At 42.1% G+C, this 19,258-nt stretch overlaps 1 protein-coding gene across 1 annotated transcript in view; it reads left to right on the forward strand.

Annotated features, from left to right (window-relative positions):
- Positions 1-463: 463 nt before the first annotated feature.
- The window catches only part of MXRA5 (matrix remodeling associated 5), an 86,173-nt gene continuing 67,378 nt past the window's right edge, over positions 464-19,258 (forward strand). The window contains exon 1 of the mRNA XM_040338164.1: positions 464-867. The gene's annotated coding sequence lies outside the window, so the exon portion shown is untranslated. The remainder of the gene's footprint in view (positions 868-19,258) is intronic.

Genomic DNA, 19,258 nt, shown 5'->3' on the forward strand with positions numbered 1-19,258 from the left:
ACCCCACCCTGTTAGATTGCAAGCTCCTACGAGCAGGGCCCTCCTAACCCTCTTGTATTTTATTGTAACTGTACTGTCTCCCTTTATATTGTAAAATGCCGCACAAACTGTTGGCACAACTTCAATCCTATACAATAATAATAGGAGTATTTGCAGATGGCTCTGTCTGCAGACCGGCATTGACTAATGCAGCTGTTTGCTTACACTTGCTCAGGTTTACTGCTTTAGGTTTGTTGGGATTGTCGTCGTGCCTTAGGGAATTTCTCTGTGTCTGTCAGTCTGATCTGTCTATAAGATCGGTTCCTAAATGAAAAAGTTCATAGCTCCTTCCAGCATCCACAGGAGTCCCTTGTGTTTGCATCAGGTCCTCTCCAGGAGCAGAGCCTCCCACCAGCAGAGCCTGAGCTGCGCCCTCCTCCCTCCCAACAAAAGAAGGAGGGAGCAGGCATCCGACCTTACTTTAAGGTTCATGCTTCCAGCATTGCTTATTCACTACTATTTTGGATCACATTGTACTAAGTGGATGCTATGTGATTGGGAAATGAAATTCTGCTTTAAACTTTACACATTCTCTTATTAATATGCCCACCTGCCACTGCTAGCTGAGGATACCTATGCTTTACATTGTGGATTCATTCTGCACAACTGACTTCAATGGATTTGTGGTTGTGTTTGGACTTATGACTTCTATACAGCTTTTCCATGTGGATGCAGTGACAGCATACCATACAAAACCTGCAGGACTGAAACTCTATCAGCAAAGGAGATAATAAAAAAAAATACTCACTAACTTTTATTAACTCCCTGATTTTGTTATATAGAAGATGGACTGTGACAGGCGTGTGTGATAATATTGGCATCATACAGGTAATTCGTAATTTTTTTTTCAAACGTATTTGTTTTTCATTACTTGCACAATGAATGGGTTGGACTATTTTGGACAGATATTATTATTATTATTATTATTATTATTATTATTATACAGGATTTATATAGCGCCAACAGTATTACAGTTGTTTACTGTATTTGGATATATTAATGAGCTGATCTGTAAATACTGCAGATGATTGGGGTTTTCATGGTTCATAAGATTTAAAACTATCTTCATTCATTCAAAAAAAAGGTAATTAAAGATTGCATTTAATGAAGAAAAGTATTTCAATAATGCATCATGCAAAATATGTAATTCACTGTCTTTTGTTGCATTATATACCGTTATATTATGTTATTATACATTGATATATTTTTTTTTATTTATTATTTTATTGCAATTTAATGTAATTCTTGTGTGTTTTTATTATTGTTAGTATAGAACACCTGCAGTAATAGTAGTTTAGTAATATTATTATCTTATCAATATATCATACCTTTGTTATTGTACCTTATATTGCTTTATGTTACAGTAATAAGTCTGCATGTGATACATATTGTAATTCAATTTAATTCTAGAGTTTTTTTTTTTTTTTAATAGGAATATAGGGCCAGATTCACGTAGAATTGCGGCGGCGTAACGTATCGTAGATACGTTACGCCGCCGCAATTCTACGTGAATCTGGCCCTATATTCCTATTAAAAAAAAAAAAAAAAAACCTCTAGAATTAAATTGAATTACAATATGTATCACATTACACCGCCGCAAGTTTTCAGCGTAAGTGCCTGATTCACCAAGCACTTCGGCGTAAGCCCGCGTAATTCAAAGGGGCGTGTGCCATTTAAATTAGGCGCGCTCCCGCGCCGGACCAACTACGCATGCTCCCTTTTGAATTTCCCGCCATGCTTTGCGCGAAGTGACGTCATTTTTTCAAACGGCGACGCGCGTAGCGTACTTCCGTATTCCCGGACGTGTTATGCAAGCGACGTTAAATTTTAAATTTCGATGCGGGAACGACGGCCATACTTTAAACAGCAATACGATTGCTGAGTAAAGTTAGGGCAGGTCAAACGACGACTAACTTTGCGACGGGAAACTAGACTAGCAGCGACGTAGCGGACACGAAAATCCGTCTGGAATCGCCGTAACTCCTAATTTGCATACCCGACGCTGGTTTACGACGCGAACTCCCCCCAGCGACGCCCGGGGTACTGCATCCTAAGATCCGACAGTGTAAAACAATTACACCTGTCGGATCTTATGGATATAGATGCAGAACTGATTCTATGAATCAGTCGCATAGATAGAAACAGAGATACGACGGCGTATCAGGAGATACGCCGTCGTATCCCTTTTGTGAATCTGGCCCATAGAGCAGTAGCTTTAGTACTACTATGTTACTAATATACAGTATAACCTTGGTTTGCGAGCATAATTTGTTCCAGAAACATGCTTGTAATCCAAAGCACTTGCATATCAAAGCATTTTTTTTACAGGGTATAAAAGAGAAGAGAGGCACCTCTAAGTGTAGCAATAAGTTGCTAAATGTTGTACCTTCATTAAATGTAACCATATTGTTACACTTAGAGGCTCCTCTCTTCTTTTTTATACTCAGTTGTGACCAGGGCTGTCTTAATAGCATCATGGGCCCCTGGGCAAAGTAATGCTCTGGGGCCCCTACAATGGAGACAGTGCAGATAAACAAAAATCAAGTCGGTAGGAGGTAGGAGATATCTAGAGTGTAGAGGGGTCAGAGTGCTGGGGGCATATCTGGGATGCTTTGGGGAAAGTACAGGCCCCCCCCCCATGCAGCTAGGACCCCTGGGCAGTGCCCAGGTGTGCCCTCTCATTAAGACAGCCCTGGTTGTGACATGACACTACTCTTATATCAAGACATTGCTTGTATATCAAGGCAAAATGTATTAAAACATTTTGCTTGCAAAATGCTCTCAAACCAAGTTACTCTCAAACCAAGGTTTTACTGTATCATATAGTTGATATTGTACAATATATTATTTTGTGTTATAGTAATAGGTCTACATGTGATACATTTTATAATTGCATGCAGAAGATGTTATTATTAGTAGTATGGGACATTTGTTGTTTTAGTAGCTTTGGTGATATGACTATCTTACTAATAATACACCTATCACTACTATACAGTAACCCATTAACCACTTCCCGACCCCCGCATGTATATGTACGTCCACAATATGGCACGTACAGGCATATGGGCGTACACGTACGTCCTCGCCTATTAGCGGGTGGGGGGTCCGATCGGGACCCCCCCCGCTACATGCGGAGGTCGGGTCCGCTCGGGGAGCGATCCGGGACCACGGCGCGGCTATTGGTTTATAGCCGCTCCGTCGCGATCGCTCCCCGGAGCTGAAGAACGGGGAGAGCCGTGTGTAAACACGGCTTCCCCGTCCTTCACTGTGGCGGCGCATCGATCGCGTCATTCCCTTTATAGGGAAGACACGATCGATGACGTCATTCCTACAGCCACACCCCCAAACAGTTGTAAACACATACTAGGTGCACCCTAACTCCTACAGCGCCACCTGTGGTTAACTCCCAAACTGCAACTGTCATTTTCACAATAAAGAATGCAATTTAAATGCATTTTTTGCTGTGAAAATGACAATGGTCCCAAAAATGTGTCAAAATTGTCCGAAGTGTCCGCCATAATGTCGCAGTCACGAAAAAAATTGCTGATCGCCGCCATTAGTAGTAAAAAAAAAATGAAAAAAAAAAATGCAATAAAACTATCCCCTATTTTGTAAACACTATAAATTTTGCGCAAACCAATCGATAAACGCTTATTGCGATTTTTTTTACTAAAAATAGGTAGAAGAATACGTATCGGCCTAAACTGAGGAAAAAAAATGTTTTTATATATGTTTTTGGGGGATATTTATTACAGCAAAAAGTAAAAAATATTGCTTTTTTTTCAAAATTGTCGCTCTATTTTTGTTTATAGCGCAAAAACTAAAAACCGCAGATGTGATCAAATACCACCAAAAGAAAGCTCTATTTGTGGGGAAAAAAGGACGCCAATTTTGTTTGGGAGCCACGTCGCACGACCGCGCAATTGTCTGTTAAAGCGACGCAGTCCCGAACTGTAAAAACACCTTGGGTCTTTAGGCTGCATATTGGTCCGGGGCTTAAGTGGTTAATCAGAAATCAACTCCAATTAGTTTGTTAACATAAAGCTCCTTATAGCCTCTTTATAAATATCTACTATGTAATATTTACTGCTTTATACTGCTATTTGAATTGTTATGTGCCATGAATTACTTGTTTTCCTTACTATAGCAAGATAAAACCTTTTATTTAGAAAGAAATATTCTGTATAATCTGTTGTATGACAATTTCACCCAAAAAAAAAAAAATTCTCTGTTTTGGCTTCTCTTTTTTTAAGGAAAGTGTTAGCGAAGAGCAGGGAAGGGTTAATGAAGTTCATTAGAGCCCAGTTAAGTAGCAAAGTTTGCTAATGGGAATCATGTGTCAGTGAGTGAGACGGCAGGCAGGGGGCAGGTGTGTCCACAGTCTACATGCTGACTCTATCCAGACGGAGAAATTAGACAGTAAAGAGGGATAGTAGGAGGAAAAAACTTCTCCTGCTGCTTATGTAGCTGGTTAAGTCATCAGCATATCAATGTGCTGCTGTATTCTCTTTAGTTGGAAAACGTTCAGGAAATTCTTGCCAAATAATTCCGCCTCCTACTGTATTAAATCAAACGCCTCCTTGATGTGTCAGCGGAGGGAGGAAGATGACGGTACCCATGTGCAAGGTGAACGGACCTCTGCTTTTAATCACTAGACCTGAAAAGCCTGAGCTGTGAAGTCGAGCCAAAGTAACCTGCAATCGGTATATTCATCAGTGACTTCCAGCTAAGACCAGGAAACCCATTTTTATAGGAAGCATGTGTATACGTTTAAGGGATGATGATATCTCCTGGTGTGGAGGCTCGCCAGTCAAAATTACAAAATTATTATTTTATTTCTTTAGAAAGGATTAGCTTCTAAATATTTGCATGGTTTTAAATTTGGGTGTCTAACAGAAATAAAAATACTTATTTTCAGTTATATTATTATTATTATTTAGGTACTTATATACAGTAGCGCTATCAATTTACGCAGCGCTTTACATATACATTGTACATTCACATCAGTCCCTACCCTCAAGGAGCTTACAATCTAAGGTCCCTAACCAGGGCCGTCTTAATAGCATCTTGGGCCCCTGGGCAAAGTAATGCTCTGGGGCTCCTACCCAGGGCAGCCATCACAAATTCTGGGGCCCCTTACACAGCTTTAGGCAGGGCCCCCCTGGAGCAGAGAACCGGGGAAGGGGGATGCTGATGCAAGATAATAAGCGGGGGGTGGGCGGGTGTAATGCAAAAAAAAATCGGGAGGGAGGCTTGCTGGGCCTGTAAGGGGCCCTGGGGGGGGGGCCTTACAGGTGTATTGCAAAAAAACGGGAGGGTGGCCAGCCGGGCCCCTACAATGATGACAGTGCAGGTAAAAAGACATCAAGTAGGTAGGAGGCAGACTGCCCCCCCTGTGTATCTATCACTCTCAGTGCTATCATGGGGCCCCCAATTTCGGGGCAGCGTGGGCTCAAGGACCAGCTGCTTTGGGCAAAGTGTAGGGCCCCCCCCATGCAGCTGGGGCCCCTGGGCAGTGCCAAGGTGTGCCCTCTCATTAAGACAGCCCTGTCCCTAACTCGCATTCATATACTAGGGCCAATTTAGACAGAAGCCAATTAACCTACCAGCATGTCTTTGGAGTTATATAACACTAAATATAGTAGACCCTTTGTAGATACCATCTAGGAACTGCTAAAATTCCTTCTCAGATAAGACATAAACTAAACAGTTTCAAATATTGGTTAATATACACATTGATCCCCCCGTGTAGGTACCATGTGTTGGGTTCATGATGCTTTCAGGCAACTATTGTGCAAAGCATGACCTAATATTTCTAGCAAGCACTATGTGATGTGTATACTTTCATACTGATCCTAGCAAGCACTATGTGATGCGTATACTTTCATACTGATCCTAGAAAGCACTATGTGATGTGTTACACATCACATAGTGCTTTCTAGGATCAGTATGAAAGTATACGCATCACATAGTGCTTTCTAGGATCAGTATGAAAGTATACACATCACATAGTGCTTTCTAGGATCAGTATGAAAGTATACACAACATCACATAGTGCTTGCTAGGATCAGTATGAAAGTATACACATCACATAGTGCTTGCTAGGATCAGTATGAAAGTATACACATCATGTGTATACTTTCATACTGATCCTAGCAAGCACTATGTGATGTGTATACTTTCATACTGATCCTAGCAAGCACTATGTGATGTGTATACTTTCATACTGGTCCTAGCAAGCACTACTGTATGTGATGTGTATACTTTCATACTGTTCCTAGCAAGCTCTATGTGATGTGTATACTTTCATACTGATCCTAGCAAGCACTATGTGATGTGTATACTTTCATACTGATCCTAGCAAGCACTATGTGATGTGTATACTTTCATACTGGTCCTAGCAAGCACTATGTGATGTGTATACTTTCATACTGATCCTAGCAAGCTCTATGTGATGTGTATACTTTCATACTGATCCTAGCAAGCACTATGTGATGTGTATACTTTCATACTGATCCTGGCAAGCACCATGTGATGTGTATACATTCATACTGATCCTAGAAAGCCCTATGTGATGTGTATACTTTCATACTGATCCTAGCAAGCACTATGTGATGTGTATAGTTTCATACTGATCCTGGCAAGCACTATGTGATGTGTATACATTCATAATGATCCTAGAAAGCACTATGTGATGTGTATAAATTCATACTGATCCTAGCAAGCACTATGTGATGTGTATACTTTCATACTGATCCTAGCAAGCACTATGTGATGTGCATACTTTCATAATGATCCTAGCAAGCACTATGTTATGTGTATACTTTCATACTGATCCTAGCAAGCACTATGTGATGTGTATACTTTCATACTGATCCAAGCAAGCACTATGTGATGTGTATACTTTCATACTGATCCTAGCAAGCACTATGTGATGTGTATACTCTCATACTGATCCTGGCAAGCACTATGTGATGTGTATAGTATCCTATTGCCAACTGCACCAAAGATGCTTCCAGATATATTTCAATGTCATTCAATGCATTTCCTTATCTTCAGAACTATAATGATCTAAAGGTAACATTTTGGCACCTGGCTGGCTATTTTTTTTTATATTATCGAATATTGTCATTGTAGAGTGGAAGGTAAAACGTAGTCAACGTAATTGTTATTCAAATTCTTAGCAGTGTTTCTGTACATATAGATAGTATGTGCAGTTAAAGAGGAAGTAAACCCTGGTGGGTTTTACTTCCTATTTTGCTCGCTGCGAAGCCTGCAAATGAAAAGCATAATGGGCTAGTATTCATCGCATACTAGCCCATTATGTGCCACTTACCTGCAAAAGAATCCAGCGATGTCCCCTGTGTAGGCAGCATCCATCTTCTGGCCCCTCTTCGTTCCGGGCCACGGACTTCCGGCTCTGTGATTCGCCGGAGCCGCGTGACGTCACTCCCGCGATTAACGGCACAGGCTAGGGAAGAAACGGCACTTAGTTTTGTTTCTTCCCCACGCATGTGCCTTTGGAATTTTCGGCGGACTACAAGTGAAATATCTCCTGAACGGCACACATTTAGGAGATATTTCCACTACCTATAGGTAAGCCTTATTCTAGGCTTACCTATAGGTAGAAGTCCAAAAAGTGGGTTTACAACCACTTTAAATGTTCCATGGAATAATGCCAGTTTCTAGAGGTGGATGCTAGGACCTCAAGACTGCAGTATCATCAGGACCATTCCCAGAATCTAGGCATGCCTGGTCACCTCGTGTATGGCTTGATGATCATTTTTCCTGTTACGCTATACATAGGATATGTACACTTGACAAGCTTTGCACTGTCATATCTGTCCGTTTCTGAGATAGGACTGTTATGTTGCTATAGTGATAATCCTAAAGCATCATCAAAACAGCACATGTTCATCTGATGCTAGGGTATATAGACGAATAGCAGAGGACTGCTGACTTAATGCAGAAGAACGTATTCCAGATGTAATATGCACCAAAAACAGTTACTTTGGCCTAATGTGACATCTTTGACTCCTTGCGGGGGTCAGTTTTCTGTAAGAATGCTACAAATCATCATAGTATGACAAGGAAATGTAATTTAAATATATTTATACTTCAAAGAATAACACCAAATGCATTGTCCTGTTTGTATTCAATGCCCTTCTCTGTTGACACCACTACAGTTGTTGGTGTAAAAATTCCCTCTGAACTTAGTTGAGGACTTGCTTGAGTTATGATTTCAAGTGCAACCAGTCTTAAGTACAGGCAGTATCCGGGCTACAAACAATATAGGGTCTGTACTGTAGGTTTGTTCTTAAGTTGAATTTGTTTGTAAGTCTGAACAGGTACATTTTTTAAGTGTAGCTCCAACCAAAAATAATATTTTTTACATTTTTGGATAGCATAGGGAAGGGTGTAACATTTGTTTTTATGTCTGTGCCCCTGTTCAGAAGATTTCAGCTCACTTTCTGTCACAATTGGATTTTGAAAAATGTGGGTTGTTGTGGAAACTTGGATTGGTGATACAGCATCAGTGGAGGTACCTTTTTCCCATATTAACTCTAAGGCCCCGTACACACGACAGAGTTTCTCGGCAGAATTCACAGAGAAACTCGGTCAAAACCCGGATTCTGCCGAGAAACTCTGTCGTCTGTACAGTTTTGGCTCGATGGAGCCGTCGAGGAGCTCGACGAGAAAATAGAGAACATGTTCTCTATTTTCTCGTTGTTCTATGGGAGAAGGCGGCCCGCCGAGCTCCTCGGCGGCTTCATCCCAGAACTCGACGAGGAACTCGACGTGCTTGGCAGGTCGAGTTCCTCGGCCGTGTGTACGGGGCCTAAGGCCTTGTACACACGACCGGATCTGTCCGATGAAAACGGTCTGCGGCCTGTTTTCATCGGACATGTCCGCTGGGATCATTTGGTCTGATGGCTGTACACACCATCAGACCAAATTCCCCGCGGACAGGATACGCGGTGACGTGGCCGCGACGATGACGCGGCGACGTGCGCGACCCTGGAAGGTCAATGCTTCCACGCATGCGTCGAATCACTTCAACTCATGCGAGGGCTTTCGGCCGAGCGGACATGTCCGGTGAGTCATACAGACGACCGAACATGTCCAACGGACAGGCTTCCAGCGGACATGTTTCTTAGCATGCTAAGAAACATTTGTCCGCTGGAAACCTGTCCCCTCGGCCGGGAATCCGGTCCGGTCGGCAGTACAGACGACCGAACATGTCCGCGGAAACTGGTCCGCGGACGAGTTTCAGCAAACATGTTCGGTCGTGTGTATGAGGCCTTACAGGAGAGAATTTCTCTTCCTAGGGGTAGATTTCCTCTCACTTCCTGTTGTCTCCTTCCGTTTGGAAGTAGGAGTCGTTTGTAAGTCAGATGTTTGTATCTCAGGGAATGCCTGTAATTGAATAGATGATTTAATCAAATGGTATCACTTTCTTTTTTTCATTGTGTCTTTAGGTTTAAATTAGAAGAATCATACTATCTTTGGTAGTTGGACTAGGGAATTTATCAGCATGTGTAAAAAAGTTATAGGGAATCCGAGTGTTCAAGGCTGTTGGATTATTTTACTAATGCTGCATGCACTGTACTGTAAGTGCTACATAGCAGGTCAACAAGAGACCTGGTGAAACCTGGCATTGTTCAAAGCAAGGTTTTGATAGGCCAAGGAAATGTGAGTTTAATAGTTTGCAAACCTTTTTTGGATGCTATATGTGTTATGTGTTTGTTGTTATTATCAGAGATGAGAGAGGTTTAAAAAAAACATCCTCACATTGTTTAAACCAGATTGGAGCCATTCCTATATATTTTTTTTTTTTTTAATGTTCCATTTATAATATCACCTAGTGTCTTATAGCACACAGGCTGACAAACCTTTCCCAATATTAGTGCTATCCAGTTGGCTTAGGATCAGTGCTTCACTAGGGAAGAAGACCACAAAAATCTTCATCCCACTAAGGCCGCGTACACACGATCAGTCCATATGATGAGAACGGTCCTTCGGACCGTTCTCATCGGTAAACCGATGAAGCTGACTGATGGTCTAATGTGCCTACACACCATCAGTTAAAAAACCGATCAAGTCCAACGCGGTGACGTAAAATACAACGACGTGCTGAGAAAAATGAATTTCAATGCTTCCAAGCATGCATCGACTTGATTCTGAGCATGCGCGGGTTTTTAACCAATGCTTTTGCATACTAACCGTTGGTTTTGACCTATCGGTTAGGCGTCCATCAGTTCAATTTTAAAGCAAGTTCTAAAATTTTAGACCGAAGGACAACTGACCGATGGGGCCCACACACCATCTGTTTGGACCGATGAAACGGTCCTTCAGTCCATTTCCATCGGTTTTGACCGACCGTGTGTACGCGGCCTCAGTTTCTATTACTAAGATGCTGGCCGATGCGTAAGGCCTCATACACACGACCGAGTTTCTCGTCAAAAACCAGCAAGAAACTTGCTGGGAGATATTTTTGTGTGTACATTTTCGTCGAGGAAACTGTCGAGAAACTCGACGAGCCAAAAAGAGAGCAAGTTCTCTCGACGGGAGTCTCAAATTGGCTCGTCGAGTTCCTGGTCGGGCTGGTTTCCGACGAGAAACTCGAGCGTGTGTATGCTAAGAAACCCGCGCTTGCTCAGAATAAAGTATGAGACGGGAGTAAAAGTAGCATTTGTAATGGAGATAACACATTTTTCAAGCTGTAACAGACTGAAAAGTGCAAATCGTCTCTTAACAAACTTTTACTTAACACGCAAACACATGAGATTAGCAAAACCAGCCCCAAGAGTTTAGCCAGTGGAATCGAACTTCCCTTGCCGTTGTATGTGTTCTACATCACCGCGTTTGAGAACGAGGAGATTTTGTCTTGACAGTGTGTACACAAAGCAAGCTTGTCGAGTTCCTCGACAAGCCTAACAAGGAACTCAAGGAGGAAAACGATGTGTTTTGCCCGACGAGTAACTCGGTCGTGTGTATGAGGCCTGAGGCTCTTTTACTCCTCAAATGGCCACTCCCATGCCTGGTTACATAAGCCATGGAATTTATAGAGTAACCAAGAGTTGTTTATATTTTATAGTAAGGCATGTGAACAGAGGAGCCCTTATTGGTGATCTAGATTCTGAATGGGAGAAACCTCATGCCATATAGGGAGAGCAGCAGTAAAGAGCCTTAAAGGGATTGTAAATGTTTTTTTTGTTTTTTTTTCTAAATAGGTTGCTTTAAGCTAGTGTATTGTTGGTTCACTAACCTTTTCCTTCGATTTTCCCTTCTAAATGTTCTTTTTTCTTTGTTTTCTTTGTCTAAATTTCTCACTTCCTGTTCCTCCTCAGTGAGCTGTTCTAGATGACTAACCCCCAGCCAGAACAGCTCGGATGATGGGTGCAAGCTTACTGAGGAGAAACAGGAAGTGAGAAAGTCAGACAAAGAAAATAAACATTTAGAAGGAAAATCAAAGGAAACGGTAAGTGAACCAACAATGCACTAGCTCAAAGGAACCTATTTAGAAAATAAAAAAATAGCCTTTAAAACCCCTTTAACTACGGTATATTTGCTAATGTCAACACATATAAGAACCCTTTACTGTATAGTCTTGTCTACAATTGGTGTGATTCTTTTTTTGGTGTGATCCATGTACAGTATCTCACAAAAGTGAGTACACCCCTCACATGTTTGTAAATATTTTATTACATCTTTTTATGTGACAACACTGAAGAAATTACACTTTGCTACATTGTGTGTGACCACCATTATTTTCCAGCACTGCCTTAACCCTCTTGGACATTGTGTCCACCAGAGCTTCACAGGTTGCCACTGAAGTCCTCTTCCACTCTTTCATGACGACATCACAGAGCTGGTGGATGTTAGAGACATTGAGATCCTCCACCTTCCATTTGAGGATGCCCCACAGATACTCAATAGGGTTTGGGTCTGGAGAAATGCTTGGCCCACTCCATCACCTTTACCCTCACCTTATTTAGCAAGGCAGTGGTCATCTTTGAGGTGTGTGTCTCTGAAGGGAGGGGATCATGCTCTGTCACAGTATGTCACAGTACATGTTTGGCATTTATGGTTCCCTCAATGAACTGTAGCTTTCCAGTGCTGGCAGCACTCATTCAGCCCCAGACCATGACTTTCCCACCACCATGCTTGACTGTGAGCAAGACACATTTGCCTTTGTACTCATCACTTGTTTGCTGCCACACACGATTGACACCAACCAAATTATCTTGGTCTCATCAGACCACAGGACATGGTTCCAGTAATCCATATCCTTAGTCTGCTTGTCTTCAGCAAACTGTTTGAGGGCTTTCTTGTGCATCATCTTTAGAAGAAGTTTCCTTTTGGGACGACAGCCATGCAGACCACATGGATGCCGTGTGCAGAGCAAAGGCGTGTGCACACCCTAATAACTTTGTGCAGTGCTGACTTACCCTAATGCCTGGGCTTCCCCCTGTGTTGCCCACCCTCCCCAGCCTCCCTCCTCTTCTCTCCTATCCCCTTGGCTACTGTTGGATGTTTCAGGATGGAGAGCGGGGAAAGGGCTCACTGTGTTCATTCACAAATTGAAGCATATTAAACACAGTTTACTATGCTTCGGTACGTTTGAGATTTGGGGAGCACACCCTAATGCAATAGGCTGTGCACATCTATGGTGCAAAGTATGGTCTGAGCACTGACAGGCTCACCCCCACCCCTTCAACCTCTGCAGCAATGCTGGCAGCAATCATATGTCTATTTCCCAAAGACAACCTCTGCATATGACGCTGTGCACCACTGCATATGACGCTGTGCATGCAACTTATTTGGTCCACCATTGCTGGGCTTGTTCTGAGTGGAACCTGTCCTGTTAAACCGCTGTATGGTCTTGGCCACCATGCTGCAGCTCAGTTTCAGGGTCTTGGCAATCTTCTTATAGCCTATGCCATCTTTATGTACAACAACAATTCTTATTTTCAGATCCTCAGAGAGTGCTTTGCCATGAGGTGCCATGTTGAACTTCTAGTGACCAGTATGAGAGAGTGAGTGTAATAACACCAAATTTAACACACCTGCTCCCCATTCACACCTGAGACCTTGTAACACCGGCGAGTCACATGACACCGGGAGGGAAAATGGCTAATTGGGCCCAACTTTTTCACTTAGGGGTGTACTCACTTCTGTTGCCAGCGGTTAGACATTAATGGCTGTGTGTTATTTTGAGGAGACAGCAAATTTACACTGTTATACAAGCTGTACACTCACTACTTTACAATGTAGCAAAGTGTAATTTCTTCGGTGTTGTTACATGAAAAGATATAATAAAATATTTACAAAAATGTGAGGAGTGTACTCACTTTTGTGAGATACTGTATGTATATATATTGCTACTATAATTTTTTGGGTGGGTAATTAACAAGTTAATAACCTTTATTTTTTTTAACATATTTCAGAAGGCTTACAGAAGTTATTTCAATCAGGAAGGCTGTATCAGAAAAAAAAACATGTTGCATTTTCTCTTTTTATTACAAGTACTTATATAGCTCCATCAATTTACGCAGCACTTTACATATACAGGTATATTGTACATTCACATCTGTCCCTGCCCTCAAAGAGCTCACAATCTATGGTCCCTGACTCACATTCATACATAAATACAGTATACTATGGCCTTTCACTTGTTTTCTCATATTAACATGGTAAATTTGGCTACATGTACATGGGCACATTTGCCCATGCAGCGCAAATACACTGCTTTCTTCTGTGTTTCTATGTCCTAGAGCTGTGTACTGCTGCCAATTGGCATGAATGGGTAAAGGCTGCTGTATTCAGTTTTGCACCATTATTTCCGTAAAGTAGTACATGCGACTAGACATATACCTGTGCAGTGCACTACTTTACACCAGGGGGGCCCAACCTTTTGAAGAGCGAGGGCCATTTAAATGACTTGGTAACTGGTCGCAGGCCACAATGAGTTTAGTGGACGGATGACATGCATACTGTAGAGAAGACATGGACACAGCCCAGACGGAAGGGGACAGATCCCCTTCTATTTTTTTTAGCGGATCGAATTGGAGGTAGGTGGGTGTAAATGGAAAGTCCGTTTTCATCTGCCGCTCCATAGAGATGAATGGAGATTCCAATTAGGTCAGACTGATCCTGCGAAAGGGGCCAAAGGCTGCATTCAGACTGATGTGCTGCAGTTTACCCACACTGGGGGTGCACCTGTGGCTTTCCTGTGGGTTAGCTGCATTTTTCTATAGATTTCAATTATATCCTGCAGGTGTGGTACACTTTCAGAAAGCGAACCAAACCAGGTAATTACAGAAGTCTACGGCTCAGCGCAGGTAACTTTAAAGGCTAATATGCAAGTTATTGTCCTAAAAAGTGTTTGGGGACCCGGGTCCTGACCCAGGGGACATGTATCAATGGAAAAAAAGTTTTAAAAACGGCAGTTTTTTCGAGAGCAATGAATTTAATAATGCTTAAAGTGAAACAATAAAAGTGAAATATTCCTTTAAATTTCGTACCTGGGGGGGTGTAAAGTATGCCTGTGAAAGCGCAGGTTTCCCGTACTTAGGACTGTCTCTGCACAAAGTGTAATTTCTGAAGTAAAAAAGTCATTTAATAATGACTCGCGGCTATAATGAATTGTCGCCTCCAGGCAATTCAGAGAGAATTCATTTAAAAAAAAAAGCGTGGGGGTCCCCCCAAATTTAATTACCAGGCCCTTCAGGTCTGGTATGGATATTAAGGATTACCCCGCCAACAATTGAAAAGAAAATAACGTCAGGTCCCCCCCCCAAATATCCATTCCAGACCCTTCAGGTCTGGTGTGGATTTTAAGGGGAACTCCACCCCAAATTCGAGTTCCCCCAAAAATCCACACCAGACCCCTTATTCGAGCATGTAACCTGGCCGGCCACAAAAAAGTGGGGGGGACGAGAGAGGGCCCCCCCTCCTGAACTGTACCAGGCCACATGCCCTCAACATGGGGAGGATGTCCTCATGTTAATGGGGACAAGAGCCTCATCCCCACGACCCTTGCCCGGTGGTTGTGGGAGTCTGCAGGCGGGAGGCTTATCAGAATCTGGAAGACCCCTTTAACAAAGGGGACCCCCAGATCCTGCCCCCCCTATGTGAATTGGTAATGGGGTACATTGTACCTTTACCATTTCACGAAGGAAGTGTAAATAATTGTAAAAAAACACACACACCGTTGAAAAAAGTCCTTCATTAAAAAAAAAAAAAAATCCAGCGGTGGTAATCCACTCTTGATCCCCGCTCCCGCGCCAACGTTGTCAGTATCCAGCGACATGTGATCTCCTCTCCGGTCCAGCGATGAGAAGATCATCCAGGTCCGGGATCCAGAGCGCAGCATCGCCGGCCGCCTGTCTCCACCGGAGACAGCCCGGCGAATGACGCGGCTGGAGCTAGTACAGTTCTTATACAGGTGAGGCGGTGCCACCCGTCACGTGACCCCGCCCCCTCTGACACAAGAGGGGAGCCTGGGCTTTCCCAGTGACGTAGCAGAGTGTGTGTCAGAGGGGGACAGGGTCACGTGATGGGTGGCCCCGCCTCACCTATATAAGAATTGTCACTAGCTCCAGCCGCATCATTCGCCGGGCTGTCTCTGGTGGAGACAGGCGGCCGGCGATGCTGTGCTCTGGATCCCGGACCTGGATGATCTTCTCATCGCTGGACCCCGGTGGAGAGGAGATCACCCGTCGCTGAATACCGACAACGTTGGAGCGGGGATTTTTTTTACGGTGTGTTTTTTTTAACGATTATTTACCCTACCTTCGTGAAATGGTAGGGGTACAATGTACCCCATTACAAATTCACATACAGTAGGGGGGCCAGGATCTGGAGGTCCCTTTTGTTAAAGGGGTCTTCCAGATTCTGATAAGCCCCCCGCCTGCAGACCCCCACAACCACTGGGCAAGGGTTGTGGGGATGAAGCCCTTGTCCCCATCAACATGGGGACATCCTACCCATGTTGAGAGCATGTGGCCTGGTACGGTTCAGGAGGGGGGCCACTCTCTTGTCCCCCCCTCTTTTCTGCGGCCGGCCAGGTTACGTGCTCGGATAAGGGGGCTGGTGTGGATTTTTGGGGAAACTCCACGCCATTTTTTTTAATTTGGGGTGGAGTTCCCCTTAAAATCCACACCAGACTTGAAGGGTCTGGAATGGATACTTGGGGGGAACCCCACGTCATTTTTTATTTAAATTGATGGCGGGGTTCCCCTTAATATCCATACCAGACCTGAAGGGCCTGGTAATTGAATTTGGGGGGACCTCACATTTTTTTTTTTTAATGAATGACTATTCTCTGAATTGCCGGGAGCCGACAATTCATTATAGCTGCGAGTCATTTTTAAATGATTTTTTTCCTTCAGAAATTACACTTTGTGCATGGACAGTTCTAAGTACAAGAAACATGCGCTATTTCACAGGCATACTTTACACCCCCCCCAGGTACAAAATTTTAAGGAATTTTTCACTTTTATTGTTTCACTTAAAGCATTATTAAATTCACTGCTCCCGAAAAAACTGCAGTTTTTAAAACTTTTTTTTGCATTGATACATGTCCCCTGGGGCAGGACCCAGGTCCCCAAACACTTTTTAGGACAATAACTTGCATATTAGCCTTTAAAATTAGCACTTTAGATTTCTCCCATAGACTTTAACAGGGTGTTCCGCGGCTTTTCAAATTTGCCGCGAACACCCCAAATTGTTCGTTGTTTGCCGAACAGGCAATGTTCGAGTCGAACATGAGTTCGACTCGAACTCGAAGCTCATCCCTACCCATGTGCATATAGCCTTTGACAATCACTGAAGTCCTTTATGTTCATTCCATTCCATATGTGTTTTCTTGATGTGGTCTGGCAAGGAAATTATACAGTGATAGAAATTTACATATTTTTCTTGTTTCTATTTTCCTTTTAGTACCATTCAGGATTGTTTTAGCCTTTACATCATCTGCCTGGCATTTAGTGCCATTATTTAGGTTGTTCTTGTCTACTATTTAAATCTTTTTTAGTTAAACTTCCTCAAGGCTTGTGTTTTTTTAATTATATTTGTCTTTGTTGTATAAGTATGTCTTAAATGTATTAACCCTGCAGATGAGGACATTTCATGGTAGGGAAGGGCTGTAAGGGGTAGACTGTCATCTTTCTTGTTTTAATAACCTGAGGTCAGTCATCATCTTCTTGAAAAAAAAAAATAGATCAGTTACTGTGGAAATTCATGAAACCCCTTCCAGTTTGACCACAGGTCATGGAATTCCTTTTCTCTGTCATATCAAATGCGCTCATTCATTTTCCATTCGGACTAATAATGCATTTGTATATATTTGACATGTAAAATTTTAATATGTGAGAAAATATATACCGTAATCCGTAATTTATTCCTGACATATATAGGCCTGTTGGATCAGTTCTGTGATCCTCCCATAAAGAGCTTGAAGACATCTTTTCACAATTAATTGAATCTGCTTTCCAACTTCATTCTTTGCTGCATGGCTCATCGTCATATACTATTAATTACAGAAGTAATTATGAATTATAAACAACAAAAAAATAAATAAATACATTACAGTGCCACTTCAGTATTTTTTTATTTATTTTTTTCATTTTCAAACAATGTGAAAGGGCTTAGAATCTTTTATTTTTATTTTTTTTAATTGTTGCTTAGAAACGTTATTGAAGTGAATGTAAAGGCTAAAGGTTTTTACCCTTCATGCATTCTATGCGTGAAGGTAAAAAACCTTCAGTGTGCAGCTCCCCCCTCAGCCCCCCCTAATACTCACCTACGCCCGATCTTGTTTCAATGATATGCACGATATCCGAGGCTCTACTGGGTCTTTCCCTCCTGATTTTCACCCTCAATAACATCAGACATTTGCTGACGAAACGCATAGGGGAAACCTCCAACATATATCACTTCCGATAGTTGGTGAAAGGCAGGTGGAGCGCAAACCGGCATTCCTAATGTTTTAATGCTGGATTTTGTCTATTTAAATGTAAGTGCATTACTGTTGGTTTTAAAATAAAAGTTTATAATACTACACCATTACAGCTCTCTTCTTTCTCTCCTCATCTGTAAACCCATGCTGAGCTATACAAGGGCGCTATAGTGCTGTGTTATACATCTCTAGAGGATCTCCTTATTAGGATATCTGGTGGGTGCTAGCAGCAATCTGGATTTGGATGTATGGTGATCAGACTGTGAATTTCCAGGAAATACCCCATTGCGGTTTTTGACTCCCTGTAATAGGGGTCAATAGAGTCTGGGGAGGGTGCTGTACATCAATATGTTTGTGGAAAAGAGATCACTTTGTCTTCACTCTTGGTGGATGATTACTTCTCTTTAACTGGATTTTATTTGGACTTTATTTTATAGACTATGATAATACATTATTTTCCAGGCTGCAGGCACAGGAAAGACATTTCCTTTCTAAGGGGACATAGACAGCATTTAAAATTTCACAGTAATACCTTATCTATTTACTAAGGCAAGCAGACTAAGAATAGCCTAAACTAGTTAATATTGAGTTACTAGAGAGTAGTAAAGAGGGGAAGAAAGTGGATAAAGGGCACTTGGAGGAAATGGGGATTTGGCACAAAAACACACATTTTGTTTGGTTTGATTGGCAGACATGGGTCATGACATCACTTCTGGTTTCCTTGGCTGCCAATGGCACCAATTTAAAAATCCTTAGTATTCAAAAAACGCGAATTTTGGTGCTTTGAATACTTTTAGGTGCAAAGAAGGAATTGGGGTCTTATAGACGCCAGATCCCTCCATACAAAGTACCTGTCACTGCCTATTACTGTCACAAGGGATGTTTACATACCTCATGACAGCAATAAAAATGATCAGAATTTTTATTTTAAGAGACAGTGTAAAAATAAAAAAATAATACAAAATAAAAAACTTGAAAGCGCCCAGTGCTAGCAATGCATACAAACAATTGGATTAACTTTACTGTTGTTTTTTTTTTTTATTCATAAAAGTGAATTTTTTCCCAAAAAATGTTGTTTAAAATACCAATGCCCAAATGCTGTGTGGCATAAAATATTGCAATGATCGCCATTTTATTCTCTAGGGTCTAAAAAAATATAGATAATGTTTGGGGGTTCTAAGTAATTTTCTAGCAAACAATTTGGTTTTTAACTTGTAAGCAACAAATGTCAGAAAAAGGCTTAGGCAGGAAAGG

The sequence above is a fragment of the Rana temporaria genome, chromosome 2 (genome assembly GCF_905171775.1).
Source record: "Rana temporaria chromosome 2, aRanTem1.1, whole genome shotgun sequence".
Lineage (NCBI taxonomy): Eukaryota > Metazoa > Chordata > Amphibia > Anura > Ranidae > Rana > Rana temporaria.